At 50.0% G+C, this 25,645-nt stretch overlaps 1 protein-coding gene across 6 annotated transcripts in view; it reads right to left on the reverse strand.

Moving 5' to 3' along the window:
* HIVEP3 (HIVEP zinc finger 3) overlaps positions 1 to 24,431 on the reverse strand; it is a 287,982-nt gene extending 263,551 nt beyond the window's left edge. For 3 of the 6 annotated variants that reach the window (XM_021528381.4, XM_085559878.1, XM_085559879.1), the window contains exon 1: positions 23,038 to 23,577. The gene's annotated coding sequence lies outside the window, so the exon portion shown is untranslated. The other 3 variants (XM_021528378.4, XM_021528379.4, XM_077788482.2) reach the window with 3 other exon arrangements.
* Positions 24,432 to 25,645: the final 1,214 nt, after the last annotated feature.

Here is a 25,645-nt window from a genome sequence, read left to right on the forward strand (position 1 = left end):
ATTACAGTGTAATTGTGTAAAAAAAGAACAATATATAAAAAAAGGCAATTCTTACAATTACAATGTAATTGTGTAAAAAAAAAAAGGCAATTCTTACAATTACAATGTAATTGCATAAATTACGTTGCATTTTTTAAAATGAAACTGGTGTAAAAGTGAAGGAGCTGAGCTCAGCCTTTGACTTAAGCAGCACTTAAAGGGAGAAGATTAAAAAGAGACAGAGAGACTTTTTCCATGGGCAGAGTAACAGGACAAGGGGGGTGGATTAAATGAGGAGGGATTCAGATGGGATATTGGGAAGGAAAAATGGGATATTGGGAATGGAATATTCCATCCCATTCCCTGGCAGGGTGGGCAGGGGCTGGGCTGGAATTCCCAGAGCAGCTGTGGCTGCCCCTGGATCCCTGGCAGTGCCCAGGGCCAGGCTGGAGCTCCTGGGACAGTGGAGGTGTCCCTGCCATAGCACTGGATGGGATTTCAGGTCCTTCCAACCCAAATATTCCATGATTCCCTGATTCCTGCAGCAGGGGCAAGGAGGGCACAGAGGGGACAAATCCCTGCTGAGACCCAGGATGGGACAGGAGCATTTCCAAGGTTTCCTGCAGGAGCCACAAGGATTTGTCCTATCCAGAGTCTCAGAGCTGGAAGGGATCTCAATGTTATTCCTGAGGCAAACAAGGAAAATCAGCATCAAATCCCACATTGAATTATTGACTCTGCACATTCCCTTCTCCCACTGCCCCAAACCTCCCCAGGAATGTTTGCACCTCTCCTGGGTTTGGAAAATTTTGGGGGTGAGCAAAGACCTGACCAGAGCACCCCAGAGCAACAGCCCCCACTCGTCCCCATCCAGGAGGGAAATCCCAATGAGGAAATTCCAAATACAAAATAAAGAAACGGCCACACATCATCAGTTAGGAGTTCCTGGTCTGAGTGTAATGATTTCTGACAGGCACAGCTCGGCCCTTGCAGCCAGGGCTGAGGAGGCAAAGCCCTCACAGCTCTCAGCTGAAATTCAGGAACAAATGTGCTGAGAAAACTCCAGAATTAAGATCCTGATTAAAGCCATCCCTATGGAACAGCAGCCTCCTTCTCCAAACACAATCCCAGCAGCTGGGGGGACTCCGTGCCCCAGGACCCTCCCCCTGCAGTCCCAGAGCCTCTGAAGTCATCAATAATTGTTTGTGTTCCGTGTCGGGTTGAGGATTTTTACGGCGGATTTGGCAAATCCCAGCTTCAGCTCTGTCATTATCCATTCCCTGGGAGCTCCAAGCCGGGGCTGGCCCTCATTAGGCCGAGGTGATGGGTCCTTAATCTCCTCTGGGTGAGGAAATTGCTCCGCTCTCCTCTCTGTAATCGCTGCTCGTCACATTTATCCTCATTAGCATTCATCTCCCTCACCCGGGAATCCGGAATTTTGTCCAACAGCAGCCGAGATTCCCCAGGGCTTCTCCTCCCATCCCTTCCCTCATTCCCAGGGCTTCTCCTCCCATCCCTTCCCTCATTCCCCAGGGCTTCTCCTCCCCTCCCCAGCCTTCCTTCCCCTCCTGTCCTGGCTGATTATCTCCTCAGGGAATCCCTCAAACTCCTCGAGATCAACCCACAGCTGGTTTTTGGGGCTCCTCTCCCAGATTTTTCTGGTCCTGAATTCCCCGTGAGCCTCTCTCTGCTCTCCTTGCTGGGAATTCCTCCATGTGCCAGCACAAAACACATCCAGGGATTTCTAAGAAATCTGCTGGAGAGTCAGCTGTGTCCCTGAGCAATGGGGATGAGCCGGGTTTATTTCATCTTTAATTACACCACTAATTAATAACCTGAGGGATGTCACTGAGACTTTTCACCTGAGCAGGGCTGGCCTTTGGCTGGCTCTGCAGGAGAGCTTTAAAAACCCACTGGAGACACGATAAAAGTGAAAAATTCAAGTTTTGTCCTTGCAGCTGGATGGTCACACCCGAATTTCAGGAGCTAATGAAGATTTTGTGAAATGCAGCGGTGGCAGGGGCGGGTGACAGAGGGATTCTCCTGCTGGAATTCAGGAAGGGCAGCGTCCCCCACGCTTCCCCTCGGAGCTGCAGCCTGGAATCCAGGGAATCTCAGCTTACACGGATGTCTGGCAGCCCCAAAGCTCTGGGAACACCGTGGGAGCTGGCCCGGAGCCCGAACTGCTGCTCTGATGTCACAGCCAGTCACGGGGCAGCGATGTCCCCTCGGTGACACTCCTGCCTCCCTCAGCTGCATCCAAATCCAAGTTCCACCCAGGAGGAGGCTCCCAGGTTTTATAACACCTGTGAGATGCCATTTACGAGTCTGTTGGAAATGACACAACTTCTAAAATTGTATTTTTACTCATTTTAGTCAGGGGTTTGTTCATCTTCGCCCTGGGGGAAGGGAATTGAATTTTTAATTTATTTTTTTTAAAACATTCTGATCATCAGGCAAGTCATGATAATCTGAACATCAAATCCTGGAGGGAGGCCCTTTTCCCTCACCAACCAAAATTCCAGCAGGCTCTGAGAGGGAAATGTGCCTCTGCTCAAGGCCCTGAGTGGTGGCTGCAGCTGGGAAAATGCCAGGGAGGGATTTCCTGGAGATGCAGAGCTGGGGAAGGATGAGGGTACCCAGATAGGATAAGAGTATCCAGAGAGGATTGGGATATCCAGAGAGGATATGGATATCCAGAGAGGATTGGGATATCCGGATAGGATTAGAATACCCAGAAAGGAGAAGGATCTCCAAATAGGAAAAGGATATGCAGGTAGGGTATGGATAAGGATATCCAGATAGGATAAGAGTATCCAGATAGGATTAGCACATCCAGATAGGATTAGGACACCCAAATAGGATTAGGATATCCAGACTGGGTATGAATAAGGATATCCAGATAGGATTAGGATATCCAGATAGTATTAGGATATCCAGATAGGATTATGATATCCAGAAAGGGTAAATATATCCAGAAAGAATAAGGGTATCTAGATAGAATAAGGATATCCAGACAGAATAAGGATATCCAGACTGGGTATGGATAGGATATCCAGATAGGATAAGGTTATCCAGCCAGGGTATGGATATCCAGAGAGGATAAGGACATCCAGGCAGGCTATGGATAAGGATATCCAGGTAGGACAAGGGTATCCAGATAGGATAAGGATATCCAAAAAGGATAAGGTATCTAGATAGAATAAGGATATCCAGACAGGGTATGGATAGGATATCCAGATAGGATAATGCTATCCAGCCAGGGTATGGATATCCAGAGAGGATAAGGACATCCAGGCAGGCTATGGACAAGGATATCCAGGTAGGACAAGGGTATCCAGATAGGATAAGGATATCCAAAAAGGATAAGGTATCTATATAGAATAAGGATATCCAGATAGGATAATGATATACAGACTGGGTATGGATAAGGATATCCAGATAGGATAATGCTATCCAGCCAGGGTGTGGATAAAGATACCCAGATAGGATAAGGTTATCCAGCCAGGATAAGGATATCCAGAGAGGATAAGGACATCCAGGCAGGCTATGGACAAGGATATCCAGGCAAGGGAAGGACATCCAGGCAGGCCCAGGCAGAAAGGAGCTGGTCCCACATGGGAGGGGTAAATGCTCAGCCCCAAAACGAGAGCCACATGCCTTCAGCCAGGGGTGAGCCTCCCCCTTCCCAGGAAAGCACGGATTGCAAACTGCTCCAGCTTTTCTGCCCCAGTGCCAGATCAGCTCTAGCTCCTCAGGGGTTATCCCAAAATAAAAGAGCAGGATTTGTGCACCCAGGGAAAATGGGAATTAGGGCTGTGAGTCCCAGTGATCCTACAGCAATTCCAGGGAAACGGCACCTGAGCCCAGCAGGGCCAGAGGGGAATCCCGGGAGTGCTCAGAGCCAAGGAGGGCACCTGGTGTGACAGGAGAGCCTGGGACAGCCACACCTGGGACACACCTGGGACACCGTGTGACAGTGATACACCTGGGACACACCTGGGACTGCCATACCTGGGACACACCTGGGACACACCTGGGACACACCTGGGACACACCTGGGACTGCCACACCTGGGACAGCCACACCTGGGACACACCTGGGACACAACTGGGACACACCTGGGACTGCCACACCTGGGACAGCAACACCTGGGACACAACTGGAACACCGTGTGACAGTGACACACCTGGGACACACCTGGGACTGCCACACCTGGGACACACCTGGGACACACCTGGGACACACCTGGGACAGCAACACCTGGGACACAACTGGGACACACCTGGGACTGCCACACCTGGGACACACCTGGGACACACCTGGGACACACCTGGGACACACCTGGGACAGCCACACCTGGGACACACCTGGGACACCGTGTGACAGTGATACACCTGGGACACACCTGGGACTGCCACACCTGGGACACACCTGGGACACCCCTGTGACAGTGCCACACCTGGGACAGCCACACCTGGGACAGAGCCACACCTGGGACACACCTGGGACACACCTGGGACAGAGCCACACCTGGGACATACCTGGGACACACCTGGGACAGAGTCACACATGGGACACACCTGGGACACACCACAGCCACACCTGTGACAGAGCCACACCTGGGACACACCTGGGACACACCTGGGACTGCCACACCTGGGACACACCTGGGACACTCCTGTGACAGTGACACACCTGGGACAGAGCCACACATGGGACACACCTGGGACACACCTGGGACACACCTGGGACACCCCTGGGACACACCTGTGACAGTGACACACCTGGGACTGCCACACCTGGGATAGAGCCACACCTGGGACACCCCTGGGACACCCCTGGGACAGAGCCAAATCTGGGACTGCCGCATGTGGGACACCCCTGGGACACACCTGGGACAGTGACACACCTGGGACACACCTGGGACAGTGACACACCTGGGAGAGAGCAGGGCCTCCAGCCGGGGAGGGGACGAAAACCAAACCCCCAAACAGCTCAGCCCTAACCCCCGGCACAGCCCCTCCTCAGCACCGCTGGCTGCCTCTGCTGTTATCCCATATTGTTATCCCCTATTTTTGTCTCATATTATCCCATATTTTTGCCCCATATTTTTATCCCATGTCTTTATTGCATCTTTTTATCCCGTATTTTTATCATGTGTTTTTAGCCTGTGTTTTTATCCCGTGTTTTTATCCCGTATTTTTATCCCGTGTTTTTATCCTGTGTTTTTAGCCTGTATTTTTATCCCATATTTTTACTCCATATTTTTATCCCATACTTTTATCCCGTGTTTTTATCCCATACTTTTATCCCGTGTTTTTATCCCATACTTTTATCCCGTGTTTTTATCCCGCGGGTGGGTTTCGCAGCCGCATTCCCGCAGGAGAGCGGAGCCGGGGTTTTGGGGCTGCCCCGTCCCGGGGAGGGATGCGGGATCCGCAGGAAGCCCCGGCGGGGCAGGCGCGGTCCCGGCCGCACGAACCCCAAAGGCTCCGCGCTCAGCAGCCGCTTTGGGCTTGCAAATCGCGCCTCGGGGCACCGAAAAATCAAAATACGAATTTTTTTCAAGAGGAGAATTAAAAAAAAAAACCTTCAGGGAAGAGTTTTGGGGAGGCCTCGCCCAGGTGCAATTTGGAGGGTGGAGCAAGAAATTGCATTTTAAAAATAAATATTAAAATAATAAATACAATTAATAAATAATATAGCTATAGATATTATTATAAATATTTATATATAAATATAAAAATATAGCTATAGCTATAACTATAGCTATAGCTATAACTAAATATACATATACATATACATATACATATACATATACATAAAATAATAAAGATAAAAATAAGTCCCCACTTAGCCTGAGCACACCTTTCAGCCACAACCACTTCTTCACCACCCCATGGGTAACTCCCTCTTAATAAGCAATATTTCTAAAAACACAGAATTTTTTGGATGTTCCAGCAAGAAATTCTAAATTTTTGTGCTTTCCTTTCTTCCTGACTTCTACTTTGTGGATAAAAAAATGGCTTTTTTATTCTTTGCATAAATAAATAAATATATATACACATACTTCTGCTCTGGCAGGTCATCACCTCATGGGAAAAATGAGAGAAAAATGGGATATGATACAATAAAACACTTGGAGCTGTTAAATAATTTAAAGAAAATACTTTTTTTTTTTCACTATTTAATTTTTTGAGCGCTATTCTCCACTAGCAAATGCTGTCCCAGAATGAAATGCCAGGAGCTCAGTGGGGTACCAGGAATCCTGCAGAATTTTCAGGAATAAGCACCAATATTTGGTGTTTCAGGACATGGGAGGATGTCCCAGCAGGGGTGGAAAATCTGGGGGAGTTTATGAGAAAGACGCCCGGATTAAAAGGAACATTTTCAATAAAAAATCCACAGTTTAAAAGTTTTTACAGGAGTATTTTTAATAAAAATCCACATTAAAAGCGCATTTATGAGTATGGATGAAAAACCTTTTACTAAGAATTCGAGGTTTTCAGGGAATCTGACTATTTTTTACTTTTCCTGTTCTCTAGGAAACGTTCTGAGCAAGCCCATGGGATTTGATGCTGCTCCCCTTTTCCTGCTCCATCCTTCCTCACAATCCTGCTTGTGACCCTTTCCTGGTTTGATTTCGTTGTTATTTTTTTCCTTTTTTGCACATTCTGGCTCCTTGTTCCGGTTTTGTTTTGTGAGAGGAACTTTCCTGGGAGCTGTGCTGCAGCATCAGCGCTTTTCCATGAAAACTTTGGAGCAGAGCGGGAGGAGGGAGGGAGGGAGGAGGGATGGATCCTCCTGGGATTGGTGTTCCCAGCTCCTCCAGCAGCTCCCCGGCACTGCCCAGGTGTCCCCTGGAGCAGCTCCACCGGTTTGGACATGGAGGAAAATGAGTTTGGGGGTGATGCCTCAGGTTTAGATTTGATATTTTTCACATTCTGCTCTGGTGTGTGGGTCCGAGCTCCATATTATGGGATGGTGAACTCTGCACAGGGCAGGGAGACAAAACAATTCCTGCTCCAGCTGGGCACCAAGGACAAATGATCCAAACCTCAGCCCAGGAGCACAAACACCGTGGGCTGGAGAGAGAAAAACAAGCAGGGTGGGACTGATGGGCTGGAGCTGGAATGGGACAATGAACTCCAAGGTGCCAATGGAGCAGAACTGATCCCAGGGAGAGCCCCGGGAGCGCTCGTGCATTTTGGGACCATTTTGGGTCATCTTGGGTTAATTTTGTGCCATTTTGGTTTGATTTATTTAAAAATATGGATATTGATCCAGAACCGATATCCAACTGTGACAGACAAAAACTCTCTAACAGTTTAAAGTTAGAAAGTGTATGTTTATTCGGTGCCGGGCAGCGTGCTGGATAACTCCCAAATCCACACCGAGCCTTCCAGGTGATTACAGAGTCCTTTTATCCATACAAGTATTGAATACCCAAAATGCAAATACATATTCATAATTTTGGTGCATCCCATTCCCCGCTTCCTATGCTAATCACTCCAAAAGCCATTCAGCATGCATGGTTTGTCCCTTGAAATGGGTCAGTGTCCCTTTCATGGGGAGGGGTCCCAAAATGAGGAAGTCAATGAAGTCTTCCTCGTTCTGACCTTTCTACCTTTTCAATGCAAATATGACAAATGAACTCTTGGTAGAACTCCCATTCCTTGTCTTCAGTTGGTTTCAGAACAGAGGAGGCCACAATTGTCTGATGTTCCTAAAAGCTATTTGTCAGTTTGTGTATTCTTCATTATAAACCCAGCTAACTCAACATTGTGATGACAAGAAATCAATTACTAGTTAACTACTAACTCCTAACTTCATCAAGGCCTACTCATTTATTATTATTATTTTAATTAACTCTAGTAAGGCTTATTTCTAACTAAAATCTTAGCTCCTCTAAAATCTCTAAATGCCTTAAAGTTTATATTTCAGGTTCATCTTGCGTGCAGCCCTGGCTGGGCTCTGGTGCTGCCCAAGGTGTGTCGTTATAGGACACGTGAAAGTACAACATGAGCTACTGTTTGTAAGGTAAAAAGGCCATTTATTTTCTGACTCCAGCTTTATACTTTTCCAAAGGTGACAGTGGGTTGGAGGGTGAAGGTGCCACCTCTCCAATGACATTGGACAAACTACCAGTGTATTAAGTTCCGCCACCTCTATGAAGGAATGCAAAACAATAGGTTGTTTACAGAAAGTTGTCTCAGAAAGTTTTCTAACAGAATGCAGACTCAGAAGGCTTTAGAAAATCTTAAGAATTGGGGCGACAAAGGTGGATCCATGGAGGAGATCCTTTAATAAATCCCTGCTTTATTCTTTAACTCCATCCACTCTCTGTTCTATGTCAGCCTTCCCAAGGCATCGGAGATCCTGGGGGTGTTCTGCCTTCCCAATTCCCTGCTCTGTGCGGGGTCAGCCCCACATCCCAAAGACCCTTCCCAGCTTTCCAGGGAGTCTGAGGGAGCCCTGGAGCTGCTGAGCTCCCAGGGGAGGGAGGCTCTGGAGTTTTACTCCAAGCTGAGACCAGTCCCTCGTTAATCCCCTCCCAAATCCACAACAAACCCTTGGCTGCCAGAGGCCCGCCTGTTTTCCAACCCCTCCCAGCCCACCCTAAACCCGGATCGATTTTAGGGAGCTGCAGAGCTCCTTCTCCACACCCTGCATGGGGCTGGAGCAGCCCAGCCACCACGGGCAGCCCCTCACAGGGAGCAGATCCCGGGATGTTCCCAGCTGGAAGGGGCTCACCGGCATCACCACGCTCAGCTCTGCAGTCCAGCCCCAGGGAGCTGCAAACTGCGGGATGGGAGCAGGAAAACATCCAGGAAGGTGATGAAGAGCAGCCTGATCTGAGAGAATTCAGAGCTTGGCAGGCGGAAGGAAAGCAATTCCCTCCAGAGGAGCGCTCACCTCTGGTGTATGAATAACAAATTCATTTATCAGGGGATTAAGATGCAGGAGCCCAGAACTCATTAAGGGCTGCACTGTGAAGAGCCCGAGTGAGTGATCCAGCCTGGGAATCCGAAAATGAAACTGGAAATTTCCCCTCCATTTTCCAACTCCCCTTGCAAGTTCAAACAGTTAAAATCCTAAAGTTCTGTTTCCTTAGGACGTCAGAGATCCGTGTCTGTTCCACGGGTACACAGGAGAGATGGGAAGGAGCTGCTGCCAATGGATGGAGATCCCAGCTCTGCTCCAGGTCAGCCCTTCCCACATTTCCCCAGCCATCCATGGTGTCCATCCATCCCCAGCATCGAGGGCAGCAGGAATGGGGGATTCTGTCCCTCTGCCCCACTCAGCTGATTCCCCACCCACAGAACTCTGAATTCCAACAGCAGCAGCACCTGGAGCTGCTGGAGAGAGCCCAGAGGAATCCACGGAGCTGCTGCAGGGCTGGAGCCCCTCTGGAGCCAGGCTGGAGAGCTGGGGGTGCTCCCTGGAGAGGAGAAGCTCCAGGGAGAGCTCAGAGCCCCTGCAGGGCCTGAAGGGGCTCCAGGAGAGCTGCAGAGGGACTGGGGACAAGGATGGAGGGACAGGACACAGGGAATGGCTCCCACTGCCAGAGGGCAGGGCTGGGTGGGAGATTGGGAATTGGGAATTGTTCCCTGGCAGGGTGGGCAGGGGCTGGGCTGGAATTCCCAGAGCAGCTGTGGCTGCCCCTGGATCCCTGGCAGTGCCCAAGGCCAGGCTGGACACTGGGGCTGGGAGCTCCTGGGACAGTGGGAGGGGTCCCTGCCAGGGCAGGGATGGAATGGGATGAGCTTTAAAGTCTCTTTAATCCCAAACCTTTTTGTATTTCCATTATTTTCACCTCCCATTCACCTGGGTCAGTCCCAACACAGGAACAGAGCAGAGATCTTCACCTTAATTCTGGGTTTGAAGCACCACCTCAAGCCCCTCCTGCTCCAGCATCAATTCCCTTCCCCAGGGTGCTCCCAAGAAACACAAATCCCACAGCACCAAATCCAGGAGTGGGACTGGAGGAAAATCCCAGCCCAGGCTGGTTCCGTGTCTCAGGAGCTGCAGTTTGGGTGAGGCAGAGTGAGAATTCCCAGGAGATAAATCCTGTCCCAGAGTCCAGCAGGAATTTCCAGGGGTACAAATCCCATCTCAGAGTCCATCAGGAATTCCCAGGAGAGAAATCCCAGATTTCAGCAGGGATTCCCCTGGGGATAAATCCCATCCCACATTCCAGCAGCAGGGAAGTGCCTGAGCTCCTTTTTCCAGCTGAGGAATTCCAAGTGGAAATTTTCCCTGATGGTTTTTCCTTTCAGCTTTGGGGGATTTTATCTCCTGGAGAAAATATTCCAGGGGCTGCTGCTCCATCAGCTCCCAGAAATTGCCTCTGTGGGAACAACTCAGCTCTCCAGGGGAGTGAAACTCCTTCTGATTTAATTCAGGAATAAACCAAACTCTTCAAATCTCTGAGCCCAAATTAATTGTGATTTTCCATCTCCAAAAATTGGGAGGATCAGATCCCACAGGGACAGGGGAGGATGTGGAATGAGGAGCGGGCAGAAATCCCCTCAGAGTTTGGAGTCCTTCCCCCATTTATTCCCATTTTTAACGAGTTTTAATTAAGGCACAACACTGAAGGTGGGATTTTCAAAGCTCTAAAAGTGATTTAGGAGAATCCAGACTACACAGGGCAGCCCAGGTGCTGAAAATCCTCACCTGGTGGAACAAAATCCAACTTTTCCTGCAAATCAGCTGTGGATTTATTCCAAAAACCCCAAAGGTCCAGGAATGACAGATGATCCTGAGCTGAGCACAAGGGCAGGATTAAGGTCACAAATTCAGATTTTCCTGCCGTGTTTACAGACAAACTGTCAAACATACATCCAAAATGTAAAACAAAATCCCAAAATTCCCTGATTTTCTGTCTCCCAGCCAGGAGTGGCTTGGCAGAGTCACCCAGTGGTGACACCAAAATCACCTAAATCAAATAATCAACCAAATCTGGCCAAATTCTCCCCTAAAGCTGCAGATCTGTTTAAGGTATTTAAGATAATCTAAGTCTTTCTATTGGCACAAGCTGTTTAAAATGATCTCAGGCTTTAGCTGGGTTTAAGCTGCTTATGCAGCTTTAAGGGTTTTAAAAGGGTTTAGCCTGGGAAAAACCCATTTCCCAAAAAGCAGAGTGGGGTTGTTGGGTGGGAGCTTGGCTCTGCCATTTCGTGGGGTTTGGAGTGGGGAAAAACATCCCGGAATCAAATATTTGACTTAAAGTCAGACTTAGTCAGGATCAAGGTACAAATATTGAGTTTAGAGGATTTGGGCTGGCCTAAGTGGGAGAGGAATGGCAGAGGCAAAACACCAAGAGCTCATTGAAAACAGAAAGGAATCACATGAAAAATTACTCAAAAACTTAATCCAATAATTCCACCTTGCTAAGAAAAAGAAGGCAAAATTCCAGTACATAAACCCAAGAAATTCCAAATAAATCCCATCTCAGATTCCAGCAAGAATTCCCAGGGGTGCAAATCCCACCCCAGATTCCAGTAGGAATTCCCAGAGGTACAAATCCCAAAAGAAATTCTGCTTTCCTCTCCTCCTTCCCAGTTTTTCACTCCCAAAACACAGCATCACTTCTCGTCCATTTTTTAAGGATTCCAGCCCAAAGTGGGGATCTGGAATCCAAGGTGGTGCTGGAAAAGCTCAAACCAGGAACCACTAATGACACAGACACTTCTTGGAACAAAACCTCCCCATTCCAGGGGCTCCTGGAACAGAAAAGGGCTGGGAAGGCCCTTCCAGGATGGAATTCCCCCCGCTCAGATGGAATTTTGCCAGGACCATGCACAAACCCCCTGCTGCTTCCAGCTTCCCACCCTGCTGCACTGCAGAGTTCACAGATCCAAGAGAATTTTGATTTTTTTTTTTTTTTTTTTTTTTTTTGAGGCCTTCCTGGCAGTCCCAAACATCCCCCAAGACCCCAGGGATCATTTTCCCAGGATTTCTGCGCCCTGGGTCCTGCTGCAGCCCGGGGGATTTGTGACCCTGAAATGTCAGATGTGACACTGGGAGGGAGGTTTGGAGTCCCCACCCCTGCAGGTGTCCAAGGAACACCTGGGTGTTGCTCTGGGCTGGCGGCAAGGTGGGCATTGATGGTCCTGGGGGGCTTTTCCAACCTCAGTGATCCCAAAATTCCCTCCCAGGGAGCTGCTGGGGCTAAACCTGCCCCAGAGCTTGGGTGCAGCCCAAAGCCTGGATCCCACCCCTCCTGTGGGATGAGGACAAAGCTGAGCCTGGAGTCCCAAAGTAGGGGCAGAGTCACTGCCCAGGGGAGCCTGAATTCCAAACTGAAACCCTGGGAAATCAGGGAAACCCCCTGGCTGTGGGTGCACGTTTTATCAACAGCAGCAACACCACATTTCATTCCCTTTAGCCCTTAAAGCACCACAATTTCCAGCTTTCCTGGGAAGGGAATGGTCTCGTCCCTCCTTTCCTTTAATTTCCGTCCCAAAAAACTGCAAAGTCAGGGAAACTGAGGGCTCCTGGCTGAGCGTTCTCCTTTTACCAAGATATTTCCTTCCCTTTAGCCCTTAAGGCACCACAGTTTCCAGCTTTCCTTGGGAGGGAATTGTCTCATCCCTCCCTCATTGAACTTCCCTCCCTCCCTGAATTGCCATCCCTCTCTCCCTGAGTTTTCTTCCCAAAACACTGGAAAATCAGGGAAACTGAGGGCTCCCAGCTGAGGGTTCTCCTTTTGCCAACACATTTCATTCCCTTTAGCCCTTGTAGCACTGCAATTCCCCGTTTCCCTGGAAGGGATGCTCCCATCCCTCCCTCCCTGAATTTCTATCCCAAAACACTGGGAAATCAGGGAAACGCTCCTGGATGAAGACAACACCTTTTGCCAACACATTTAATTCCCTTTAGCCCTCAGACCACTGAAATTCCCAGTTTCCCTGGGCTAGGGACGGTCCCATCCCTCTCTCCTTGAACTTCCATCCCTCCCTTCTTGAATTCCCATCCCAAAACACTGGGAAATCAGGGAAACTGAGGGTTCACCTTTTGTCAACACATTTAATTCCCTTTAGCCTCAGGACCACTGAAATTCCCCGTTTCCCTGGAAGGGACACTCCCATCCCTCCCTCCCTGAATTTCTATCCCAAAACACTGCAAAATCAGGGAAACACTCCTGGATGAAGACAACACCTTTTACCAACCCATTTAATTCCCTTTAGGCTTTGTAGCACCACAATTTCCAGTTTCCCTGGAAAGGATGGTCTGTCCCATCCATCCCTCCCTGAATTTCCATCCCCCCCTCCCTAAAATTCCATCCCAAAACACTGGGAAATCAGAGGAACACCCCTGGATGAAGGTTTTACCAACACTTTAATTCCCTTTACCTTTTACCAACACTTTAATTCCCTTTAGCCTCAGGAACACTGAAATTCCCAGTTTTCCTGGGGAGGGGATGGTCCCATCCCTCTCTCCTTGAACTTCCACCCCTCCCTCCCTGAATTCCCATCCCAAAGCATTGGGAAATCAGGGAAACTGAGGGTTCACCTTTTACCAACCCATTTCATTCCCTTTAGCCCTTAAAGCACCACAATTCCCAATTTCCCTGGGAAGGGACGGTCCCATCCCTCCCTCCCTGAATTCCCATCCCAAACCACTGGGAAATCAGGGAAACGCTCCTGGATGAAGGTAACACCTTTAACTCCCCTTTAGCCCTCGGAGCACTGAAATTCCCAGTTTCCCTGCGTTGGGAACGGTCCCATCCCTCCCTCTCTCCCACCCTGCAGCAAACGGATGCAAACTGGGACAAAGAACCTTTTCTCCCCCTTTTTTTTGGGCTCTCAGCGCAGCAGAGCCCCGCTCCGCTCTCATTTACACAAAGATAAAGGCAGCGCATCTGGCCGTGTGGCAGAAGTCTTTAATTACACGCCGGAGCTTATCTTAAATATCTATTTATTGCCACGAGATTGCAGCTCCGCCGATCAACAGCCCGCAGACAAAGGGAGGTTGTGATTGCACATTGAACCTCCAGCTCTTATTCCCACTCTGGAATGCTTCACTTCGCAACTTTTTGGGATACTCGCATCCTCTCCCCCTGCCTCCACCTTTGCCCCCCACTGCCGAGTTCATCTTAGGGATTTTTCAGCCAGGAAAGTTGGTGCATAATGAAGATTTTGATGGGTTTTGATGCTAAAATGCAGTGTTGAGCTGGGGGTGGGCTCCTGCAGGCAGCTCAATGCCCTGAGCAGCTTTTCCAGTGGCAAAATCCAAATGGATTGGGGAAAAAAATGGATAAACACAGACAGAAACAGCAACAGGAGCAACAGGAACCTGGTATGGGCAGGGAGCTGGGAAATCACCCTTGGAATTCTCAGTTTTGTCCAGAATTGGCTGCTCAGGGATGGGTTCAGGCCTTAAAATGCACCCAAATCCCAAAATAAAGCTGGGATAATGATGGATATGGGACTAATTGCAGCTTCCTTGTGTCCCTCCTGATCTAGCTATTACCCTAAAATCGGGAAAATCTTCCCAAGGGATAAAATCCCACCAGGAGCAGCGCTGGGAAGTGCTCAGGCCAGGAGCTGAGGAGCCCAGGAGGGCCCGGGCTCCCAAAATTCCTGTATCCCAAAATTCCTGCAGCCCAAAATTAATTCCTGTGGCAAAAGGAGTATCAGCCCTGCCAGGGTCAGGCCTCCCATTCCTGGAGTTTTTGCGCAGTTTTATCCCAATTTTCTGCATTCCTGCATCCCTGGAGGGGCTGAATTCCAGCTGGATTCAATATTTTGGGAATTCAGGCACTTCCTGGGGGCTCCCCAGGTGAGTTTTTGCAGGACTCCTTTGAGTTCTGGGGTTATTCCCATTATCCTAAAGGCGTGTCGTTGATCTCCTCCATCTGTGGGATGTTGGAATTGGAGCTGGAACTACAAAAGGAGGGAGAGGAGCTGTTCCTGTGGCCCCCATGGCACTGCACCACACAGAACTGGCCCTGGCAGCTCTGGGGTCACTGAAACCCCACAGAAACCCCACACATGTGGCATTTCCTGTTCTAGTCCCACATAAAACCCCTAAAAATGGCATTTTCTGCTCTGGTGCCAAGTAAACCCCACAGAAACCCCACACAAATCCCCCACAAGTGACATTTTCTACTCTAGGCCCTCACAAACCCCACAGAAATGGCATTTCTTCTTCTGGTCCCACAGAAACCCCACAGAAACCCCACACAAGTGGCATTCCCTGTTCTAGTCCCACATAAATCCCACACTAATGGAATTTGCAGCTCTGGGCCCACACAAACCCCACAGAAATGGCATTTTCTGCTCTGGTACCACTTAAACCCCACAGAAATGGCATTTCTTGTTCTGGTCCCACAGAAACCCCACTCAAACCTCACAGTAACCCCACACAAACCCCACAGAAATGGCATTTGCTACTCTGGATCACACAAACCCCACTCAAACCCCACAGAAAGCCCACACAAGTGGCGTTCTCTGTTCTAGTCCCACATAAATCCCACACTCATGGAATTTGCTGCTCTGGGCCCACACAAACCCCACAGAAACCCTATAATAACCCCACAGAAACCCCACACAAATCCCCCACAAGTGACATTCCTACTCTGGTCCTACTCAAAACCCCACAGAAATGAAATTTGCAGCTCTGGGCCCACACAAACCCCACAGAAATGGCATTTTCTGCTCTGGTACCACTTAAACCCCACAGAAATGGCATTTCTTGTTCTGGTCCCACACAAACCCCACAATAACCCCACATAATCCCCACACATTCCCCACAATAACCCCACAACAACCCCAAAATTAAATCCCACAAGTGATGGATCCAGCTTAATTAGCAGTGAAATAATGTCATTTTTGCCCCAGCTGAGAAGAACCTTTTGCTCTCACCATCAACCAAAACAGGTTCAACACCCCAAAAATCCCAATTATTCAGCTACAGCAGCAATATATTTATAATTACCTGATTTATTTGTTTAAATCTGCAGTTTTTGCTCTCCTGACCCCCCATGCCTCTCCTTTAACCCATAAATATTTTCCTTCCCTCCCATTCCAGCTACCAGATTTTTCTTATTGCCTGCACAGAATTCCTCTCCAATTAATTAATCCAATTTATAATCAATCAGATATCACCATGTGGTTTTGGGGACATTCCTGCTGCACAGGAGAATTCCTTCTTTGCCCCAAATTCCCTGCAGCAAGGAGGATTTTTGGGTTTTTTTTTTTCAGGAAAAATCTGACCAAACTGCTTTGGAACAGCCCTTGAAAACAAAACAAAACAAATTGAGTTGTTTCTCTCGGCAATTTGCACTCTCCCATGAAATTCCCTCTGATGCCAGAAGTGCAGCAAACAAAAAAAAATTCAAAATATGAGCCCAAGCTACCAAACCTGGGGTGAAATGAATATCCCTGCAAATGCAGGGACTCTGAACAGCAAGGCAGAGGCAGGTAAAGGACGAGAGAGATGATGATAAATTTATTTTCGTGGATTAAAACACAAAGAAGAATTGGCTGGGGAAGACTGGAAATGCTGGAATGCTTTGGGGGCATAGATGGGGGTTACAGGGATTGGGATGGGGACGGTGCAGCTGAGCCTTTCCCAAGAGGCTGCACTTCTGCAGATAAAATTCCATCTAAAATCCAGTTTTGGTTATTTGAAACCTCCTGGACCTTTTGTTTGGGTTGGACTCGATGGTCTTGGAGGTCTTTTCCAGCCTAGTCATTCTGTAAATTCTGGATTTTCCAATCCATCCACCAGGAACAAACCCCATGCAGGAGCACCCATGGGATTATAAAATCTGCTTTAGCTCTCGAGGCAGCTAAAAAAGCAGCAGGGAAGTTTTGTTTGGATCCGAGGTGCTTTTCCAGGGCCCCTGAGCTCACCCCTGACATCACCACGAGCTTTTCTCATCCCTCCTTTACTCAGCGCTCAACTCTGGGCTCGCTGATCCCAGAGCATCCCTGCTTACGTCAGGATTTGCTCACTGCTGGTCCCTGCAGCCCCCAAATCCCCAAATCCTATCCCTGAGGCAGCAGCAGCCCTGGAGACTTCCCCAGGCAGGCAGGAGAGGATCCAGCATCCATGGGCATCTCCTCCCCTGGATTTTATTGTCCCAGCTCCTTCCCAAGGTCCCACAGGGAGAGAAGATTGTGCAACATTGAAATCTGAGCTGCTCCAGGACTGGGAATTCCACTGGAGGGGCTGGAAACCCAAGGGATCCTCCTGTGGGATCCTCCTGTGGCAGAAGATGATCCAGCTACCCATGGACATCTCCTCCCCTGGATTTTATTGTCCCAGCTCCTTCCCAAGGTCCCACAGAGAACTCAGGGAGGGACAGATTGTGCAGCACTGAAATCTGGGCTGCTCCAGGACTGGGAAATCGACTGGAAGGGCTGGAATCCCATGGGATCCTCCTCTCCCAGCTGCAGGGAGTGGGGTCAGGGCCTTGTGGGACACAGCAGCACATCCAGGCTGGCAGCAGCTCCTGGGGACCATCCCAGCAGCAATTCCCGGGGCTCCCTGGGGATTCCAGCAGCATCCCAGACCTCCCTGAGAGCCCAATCTATCCCAGCTTGGTTAAATGATCCCATTATTCCACTCCAGGTGTGACATTCCCCCTGAAACAGCCCCAGTCCCCCTCAGCACCCACAGCCCTGGGGCTTCTCAAACCCTGTTTGGCCCCACAGCAAAATGTCCTTCCCCTACAGCATTTTCCAGAACTTCCCCAGCAAATACTGATCTAAAATCAAAAAACAACCCCAAAACCCTGGCGACTGCTGCTGTCTGCAGTTGGGGCTTAGAGTCAGAACTTATTATTTGTATTTTCAATCTGCCAGGGACTCCCACTGAGAGCTCGGCCAGGAGGTTCCCCCTCCTCCCTCCTCCCCATTTCCCACACAGGAGGAAAAGTAAAGATGCAGAAAGGTTAAAAAGGAACAAAAAAGGCCACGCTGGTCCCCCCCACCGCACCGAGAGCAAATCCCTGACTTAGAGAGCTGCAACGTTTCCATTCTTGGCATGAAGAAGTTTCAGAGCTTTTTAAAGAACTAAAGGGAGAGATGTGGCATGTGGATCCTGAGAGTCCTGCCTGGGAAAGGCAGGAATGTGGTGAAAATTGGTAAATATGAGTCAGAAATAGGGGTAAAAATGGGTAAACATGGGTCAGGAATAGGGATAAAAATGGGCCAGGAATAAGGATAAAATGGGTAAATATGGATCAGGAATATGGGTGAAAATGGGTCAGGAATATGGTAAATATAGGTCCAAATATGGGTAAAAATGGGTAAATATGGATCAGGAATATGGATAAAAATGGGTAAATATGGGTCAGGAATAGGGGTAAAAATGGGCCAGGAATAAGGGTAAAATGGGTAAATATTGATCAGGAATATGGGTAAATATGGGTCAGGAATATGGTAAATATAGGTCCAAATATGGGTAAAAATGGGTAAATATGGATCAGGAATATGGATAAAAATGGGTAAATATGGGTCAGGAATATGGATAAAAATGGGTAAATATGGATCCAGAGTATGGGTAAAAATGAGTTCAAAATATGCATCAAGAATATGGGGAAATATGGGTAAATGTGGGTCAGGACTATGGGCAAATATGGGTCCAAAAGATGGCTAAATATGCATAGCAGGCACCAGCCCTTTAAGTTATTTTGGAAAATCCTCTTCAGGTATCACCACACACCTTTAAACAAGGGAATAAATCAGGGAGCTGGGCTCACCATTCCCATGCTATCCCAGGTTATTCCCATCCTATCCCATATTATTCCCATGCTAACCCATGTTATTTCCATGCTATCCCATGTTATTCCCATGCTATCCCATCATATCCCACATTATTCTTGTGCTATCCCACATTATTCCCATGCTATCCCATCCTATCCCACATTATTCTTGTGCTATCCCACATTATTCCCATGCTATCCCATCCTATCCCACATTATTCTTGTGCTATCCCACATTATTCCCATGCTATCCCATCCTATCCCACATTATTCTTGTGCTATCCCACATTATTCCCATGCTATCCCATCCTATCCCACATTATTCTTGTGCTATCCCACATTATTCCCATGTCATCCCATGTTATTCCTGTTCTGTCCCATGTTATTCCTGTTCTGTCCCATGTTATTCCTGTTCTGTCCCACGTTATACTCATCCTATCCTATGTTATTCCCATGTGATCCCACGTTATTTCCAAATTATCTCACATTACTCCCATGCTATCCCATATCATTCCCATGTTATCCCACATTATTCCCATGCTATCCCACATCATTCTCATCCTATCCCACGTTATTCCCATGTTATCCCCACATTATTCCCATGTTATCCCATGTTATTCCCATGTTTTCTCATGTTATTCCTGAGTTATCCCACATTATTCCCATATTATCCCATATCATTCTCATCCTATCCCATGTTATTCCCATTCTATCCCACATTATTCCCGTGTTATCCCACATTATCCACCTGCGTGAACTGAGCCAGAAGCAGAGGTTGGGCAGGACATGGAGAAAAAAGAGGTTTTTTACCCCAAACTCGTGTAGAGCGGTTTGTGCTCCCACAGCACCCGGCGCACAGAACCCCCCACTGCTGGCCCTGTTAAAAATGTGGGGTTCAGGTCAACGGGGAGTTCCTGCTTTCCTCTTCATCCCCCCCTCACCAGCTCCTCATCCTGAGCACAGAGAGAATTCCAGAAGTTTTATCCAGGTGGGAATCCAGAATTAGAGTGACCTGAGGAGGAGGAGGATGATGAGGAAGGGGAGGAGGAGGAGGAAGAGGCCATTCAGCGCTCTGACCCCAGCTCCTCCAGGGCTCCATAAAACTCTTCGGCCCATCAGCCGCTCTCTGAATTCCCAGGAAATCTTCCCATTCCCATGGAACTGCCATAGCCATTCCCAGGAAGAGCCAAGATGCTGGAGAGACCTGTGGAGGTCCCGGCTTGGTGTGCTGGGTGTGTTTACAGGAGTTTTACAGCTGCTTCAAGGAAAATAACGACCAGAATCCTTTCCAGTGCCAGATGAGCTGGGCTGCAGTGCTTGGGACAAAACCAGTTTTATTTCTCTTTCTCAGTGGGGGTGAAATTATGAACATCGTGGGGATGCAGGGCTGCAAATTCCCACCGGTCCTCATGTTTTAGAGGCCTCAGAGCAGCTCCTGGCAGGACTCAGGTGCCACCACCTGTGCTGAGAAGAACTCTGGGACAAAAAACAGCTTCATTTCCCTCTCTGGGGGGGGTGAAAACATAAAAACCATAAAGATGCAGTGCACCAAATCTCACAGGTCCTCAGGTGTCACGGAGGCCTCAGAGCAGATCCTGGCAGGACTCAGGTGCCACCACCTGTGCCAAGAACTGTGGGACAAACTCCACTGTGTCCTGCTCCAGTGGCTGGGTTTGCGTTGTGCACAAAGGTGTTCACAGCCCCAGAGGCAGCACGGAAACCAAAACTCGACAGAGGAGATGCTTTAATAGGGAAAACACCAATTCCATAGGGCAGATACCAAATTCCATAGGGAAAACACCACCTTCCATAGGGGAAGCACTACTTTCCAAAGGGGAAATGCCAAATTCCATAGAGGAAACACCACCTTCCATGGAGAAATACCAAATTCCATAGGGAAAACACCACCTTCCATAGGGCAAACACCACCTTCCATAGGGCAAACACCACCTTCCATAGGGCAAACACCACTTTCCAAAGGGGGAATGCCAAATTCCATAGAGGAAACACCACCTTCCATGGAGAAATACCAAATTCCATAGGGAAAACACCACCTTCCATAGGGGAAACACCACTTTCCATAGGGGAAATGCTACCTTCCACACGGGAAACTCCACCAACTAGGGAAAACACCAACTTCCATGGGGAAAACACCAAATTCCATAAGGGAAATGCCAAATTCCATAAGGGAAATACCAAACTCCACAGGGGAAACACCAACGTCCATAGGGAAAACATCTTCATAGGGAAAACATCACCTTCTATAGAGGAAACACTACAGGGGAAACACCATCGTCCATAGGGGAAATGCCACATTCCATAGGGGAAATGCCAACTTCCATAGGGGAAACACCAACGTCGATAGGGAAAACATCAACATCCATAGGAAAAACACCTTCCCATCCTCTCCCCCCTCAGCCACCGCTCACTCCGGCTTTCCTCTCATCCCAAAGGTTTCCCTGAGCAGAGCGAGTGCTGGGCGTGGGGAGGAGCAGCACACGGCGCTGCCGGGACAGATCCCAGCACTCCGGCTGAGCCAGAGCGGGAGGGAATAAAGCCAGACCCCCCCATGTTCTGGTACAGCTCAGAGGATTTGCAATCACCAAAAAAAAAATTTTCTGGTACAGCTCAGAGGATTTGCAATCACCAAAAAAAAAATTTTTTTTAAAGTTGCATTGGGCCAACTCAGTTACTGGCACGGCAAGAAGTGAATCCTGCAGGAGCAGCAGCTGTCTCGGCAGACAGAACACGAGGGTTTGGGAAAAATCCGCGCTCTCACATCCCAAAGCCCGCGGCTGGGGCTTTCCAGCAGCCATCAGCACCTGGATTTGTCTTTCAGAGCAGCAGGGCAGGGGACTCGAGGTGCTGCTGGCCCTCGCCCAGCCCAAACCAGGAGCAGAGGAATATTCCCATCCTGCTGCCTCCAGAACACATTTTAATCCTATTTTCCTGCACACACACCCCATATCAAATTCTTAATTAAAAATAATCTGCTTTTGGAATGGGGGAGGGATGGACAGACCGGGCTGCACATTGAGTTTTGGGTATTTTTCCTCTGTCAGGTCAAACGTTCCCAAGTTCTCTCTGGAGGAAGCTACAAGGGGCTGTTTATATAAAATAAATATTTTGTTTCACGTGCTTCCCACCCTCAGCTCGCATAACTCATCGGGGGAAACTTTTCTTGCAGATCCTTTCCTGAACGCTCAGGCAAAACCCCTGCAAGTATCCTGCGTGCACGGCCAGAACAGAAATATGTAACACTTAAACACGCCGAAATATAAACACAAACTTCCAGACAAAGGGCTAATCGCTGCCCTCGGAGGCTCCCGCAGCCGGAGGAGCTGGATCACCCCTAGGAGGGCTGGGTTTGGCCCTTGGGGAGGCCACTGCAGTCCCTGCTGCAAGCCCGGGCTTGGGAACACGGCACAAAACCCGGCCAGAGCCGCGGGCAGGTACCGCAAGGGGCTGCGGATGCCTCCACCTGCCTCCAGCACCGGGAAGAACTCGGGCTTCCCAAAGGACAAACCTCGCGGGCTGATCCCCGAATAAAACCGAAATAAAGCCAAATAAAACCGAGCAGGAGGAGGGGAAAAAAAACCCCAACGGCAGCGCTTTGTGCAGGGATCCGGCCACCAGCAGGGACCTCGCTGCTGGAACGAGCCGTGGAATCTTATTTTCTGTGTTTAATTCGGGCATTTCTCCCCGCGCTGGAGCATCGGGAGCAGCCGCAGGGAAGGAAGGGATGGAAGCGGCGCAGGGCCGCGCTCCGGCTCCGCGGGGCCCCGGGAGGACGCGGCTGTGCCCGGAGCAGCGCGGCCCCGAGCCCGCGTCCCTCCGCACGGCCCGGGCCGGCTGGCACGTCCCTGTCACACCCGCGATCGCCTCCCACCGCCCCAGCGCTGCCTCCCACCAGCCAGCGCCAATTCATCGCCTCCTCCTCCTCCTCCTCCTCCCCGCACGGTGGGAGAAAATGAAGTTGCTGTCAAGCGACGATAAATTCATGCGACAGCCAGGGCTAATTAAGCGGCAAAGTAGCTGCGAGCGTGGCGGGGCCGCGGCTCCGGGCTGGGCTCGGTGACAGCGCCGGGCTCGGGGCGCTCGCTCGGCGCGGAGGTGGCCGCGGCCACCCCCGGTGGGGACGCGGGGACACGGGCTGGGGACGCCAGGCTGGCACCTTTGGGGAGAAAAAATGGAATCTGGCCGGCCAGCTGGGCACCCGCACCAGCCGGAGAGGGAGGGAGGGAAGGAAGGAAGGAAGGGCGAGAAAAAATCCCAAAGATCCACGCAGAGAACAACAGCAAAAAAATAGCGACAAAAGCCCCCGTGCCTACCTTTGCCGGGGGCCAGCGCGCAGATCCCGGAGCGCTTGGGGTCGGTGGCTGTTCCCTTCTTTATGAAATGTTCGGCTCAGCCGGTGCTATTTGCATTCTTTCATTAGCACCTGTTTCAAGTAAGGAAGGAGAAAGCTCATTGCGAGATCAGCTTCCTCTCCGAATAAATGATTAAAAAAATTTAAAAAAAATAATAGAGAGATGCACGCTGTCAAATAATAATAACGCTAATAAAAATCAAAAAAATACCACATGGATATTAAAGCCTAAAGTAGGCAGTTTAATAATGGGAGGTCTTGCAGGTTGTGAGCATGCTCCAGCCGGAACAAATCCTTCCTCTGTTATTCCTCTGAATAAAAATAAACCACGATCAAGAAACCCAAACGGAAGCTTCCTCCTAGAATCCCTGCTGCTGAAAAATATGTAATAAATTCAGCCCGAAGACGCAGGCTCTAATCAGCAGCTGTTTTCTGGATCCAAAGCCAGCCAAAGCCTCTCTTGTCTTTTCCCACTATGAGTCGAGGCCTTTTTGAAAAGGGTTTTAACCTTTTAAAGACACAGCGCACCAATTACCACTTCTGGAGGACTGTCACTCACGGCGCAGGGAAATTAATAAAGCGACAGTGGTGGCACAGTCGGAGCACGGGGAGGTGTGGTTTGCCCTCCCAGGGTTGCCTCGGGAATATTATAGTATGATTATTATTTTTAATCGGACCCCCTCCCCTTCGGGGAAATAATAATAATAATAAAGTGCAAACTCGCCAGCCGGCTCTGGGATAAATGCAAAGTCATTACAAAAAGGAGCAGCTGCTGGATGCCATTCCCGGAGTTCTGCCGTGGCTCCTTAGTGGGGTTAAATTTGTTGCGAGTGAATTTTTCGGGATTAACAGCTTCCAGCCCGTCCGGAGCTGGGAGAGGGTTAACGCCAGGCACAGAGCAGCTCTGTCAAGTGCTTCCCATCAAACTGAGGACCAGGCTGCGAAGTTTGAACCGAGCAGCTCTGGCACAGCAGCACCGCGTCTTTCCAGGGCTGGCATTCCGGGTTTTTACCAAACCGGACCGAACCCCCCCCAAAAAAAGTTCAGCCCTCCGCTAAGCCGCGCCGGTGGCCCCGTGTGTGGGGCCGGGGACAGCGCCGAGCCATCGGCTCTGGGGGGGGACGGGACAGATCCCCCAAAGCTGCGCGGCCCCAGGCCCCAGGGCAGCTCCCCCGGCCGTGGTGCCACCGTGCCCGGCCCACCTGGGTGGCGGTGGCATCCTCCTGGTCAGCGCTCGGGGCCATCCCGGGGTGCTGCGGCTCCTCCGGCCGCGCTCGCCTCCGGCCAGGCTGTGCGCAGCCCCCGGCATGCGAGCCGGCGGCTCTCCCGCCCTCTCCCCTCCTCCTCCTCCTCCTCCTCCTGCTGAAAATCATCATATTTCATGTGTGGCTGCTCCAGCCGCGCCAATTGGCTGGGCACCCGCGGGCGGAAATGTCAGCGGCAGCCCAGCATCGCTGCCGCCCGGAGCCCCCGGGACCCCCGGGACCGCCGCGGCTGCCGGCACGGCCGGGGCGCTGCGAGTGCGGGAGGAGCCTTCGGCCTCTCTGCCCCTCCGGCTGGGCTCCGGAGCGATGGAGCTGGCGGCAGCCTGACCTGGAGCCGCGCGGCTGCGGGGGCTGCCAGCCAGGAGCGGATTTTGGGGATCCGGCACTTCTGCCCGGTACCGGGGCTGCTCGGAGGGATGAGCCTGAGAAACGCAGCATTGCTGGCGTTTCCACGCATTTTCAAGGCATTTGTTTGCGGCTTGCTCCTTACTTCCAGAGCTTTCTGACAAGATCAGTATCAGGATTTTATTTATCTTTTTAATAGCTGGGATTTGGAAATAGGGGCTTGCCTGAAGCTCGCCGGGCAGTGTCCAAGGCCAGGTCGGACGGGGATTGGAGCATCCTGGGACAGTGGAAGGTGTCCCTGCCCAAAGGATGGAACAGGATGGGGCTTTAAGGTCCCTCCCAACCCAAACCAGTCTGGGATTCTGTGATTCTACCCCCAGCTCAAGCGGGAAACCAGCCCAAGACTTCTCCTCATCTGATCATTTTCCTTCTCCAAACAGCTGAGGAAAAAGAAAATAAATCTAAAAATCCTTTGGAAGCGAAGCAATGGAACGGCAGAATGGAATAATCCTGAGGGAAGCCGGCATCTACCTGCCCTGCAAACACCTGCAAATGGAAGGGGAACACAGCCAGGGACGCTGGAAGATGTTCTCCTGAGGAACAACAGAGCCACCTCTGCCTGCTGGGCTCTCCAGGAGTGCAAGGAACAGGGGGAGCACGACAGCCAAAAGCCAACTTTTATTTCCTGGCTGCTTACACAAGGATAAAAAAACCTGCATTGTCACAGAAACTAAAGAGGATTTGAGCGCGGCATTTGTGGCACAAATCAGCTTAAGGAACCTGAAGTTCTCTACTGATTGGGAGGAAACTCCATGGGAAATGGGCAGCAGATTGGATGGAAGCCTGGAAGCTCCACAGCTTCCTTACGTGGCCATGTGAGGAGCAGCCTGGAGCCCAAACCTCATCAGCAGGCAGATCCTCCTGCAAGGGCAGCCTGGTGGTCACCACTGCCACCATCTC

Source organism: Lonchura striata, chromosome 23 (assembly GCF_050655825.1).
Source record: "Lonchura striata isolate lonStrDom1 chromosome 23, ASM5065582v1, whole genome shotgun sequence".
NCBI lineage: Eukaryota > Metazoa > Chordata > Aves > Passeriformes > Estrildidae > Lonchura > Lonchura striata.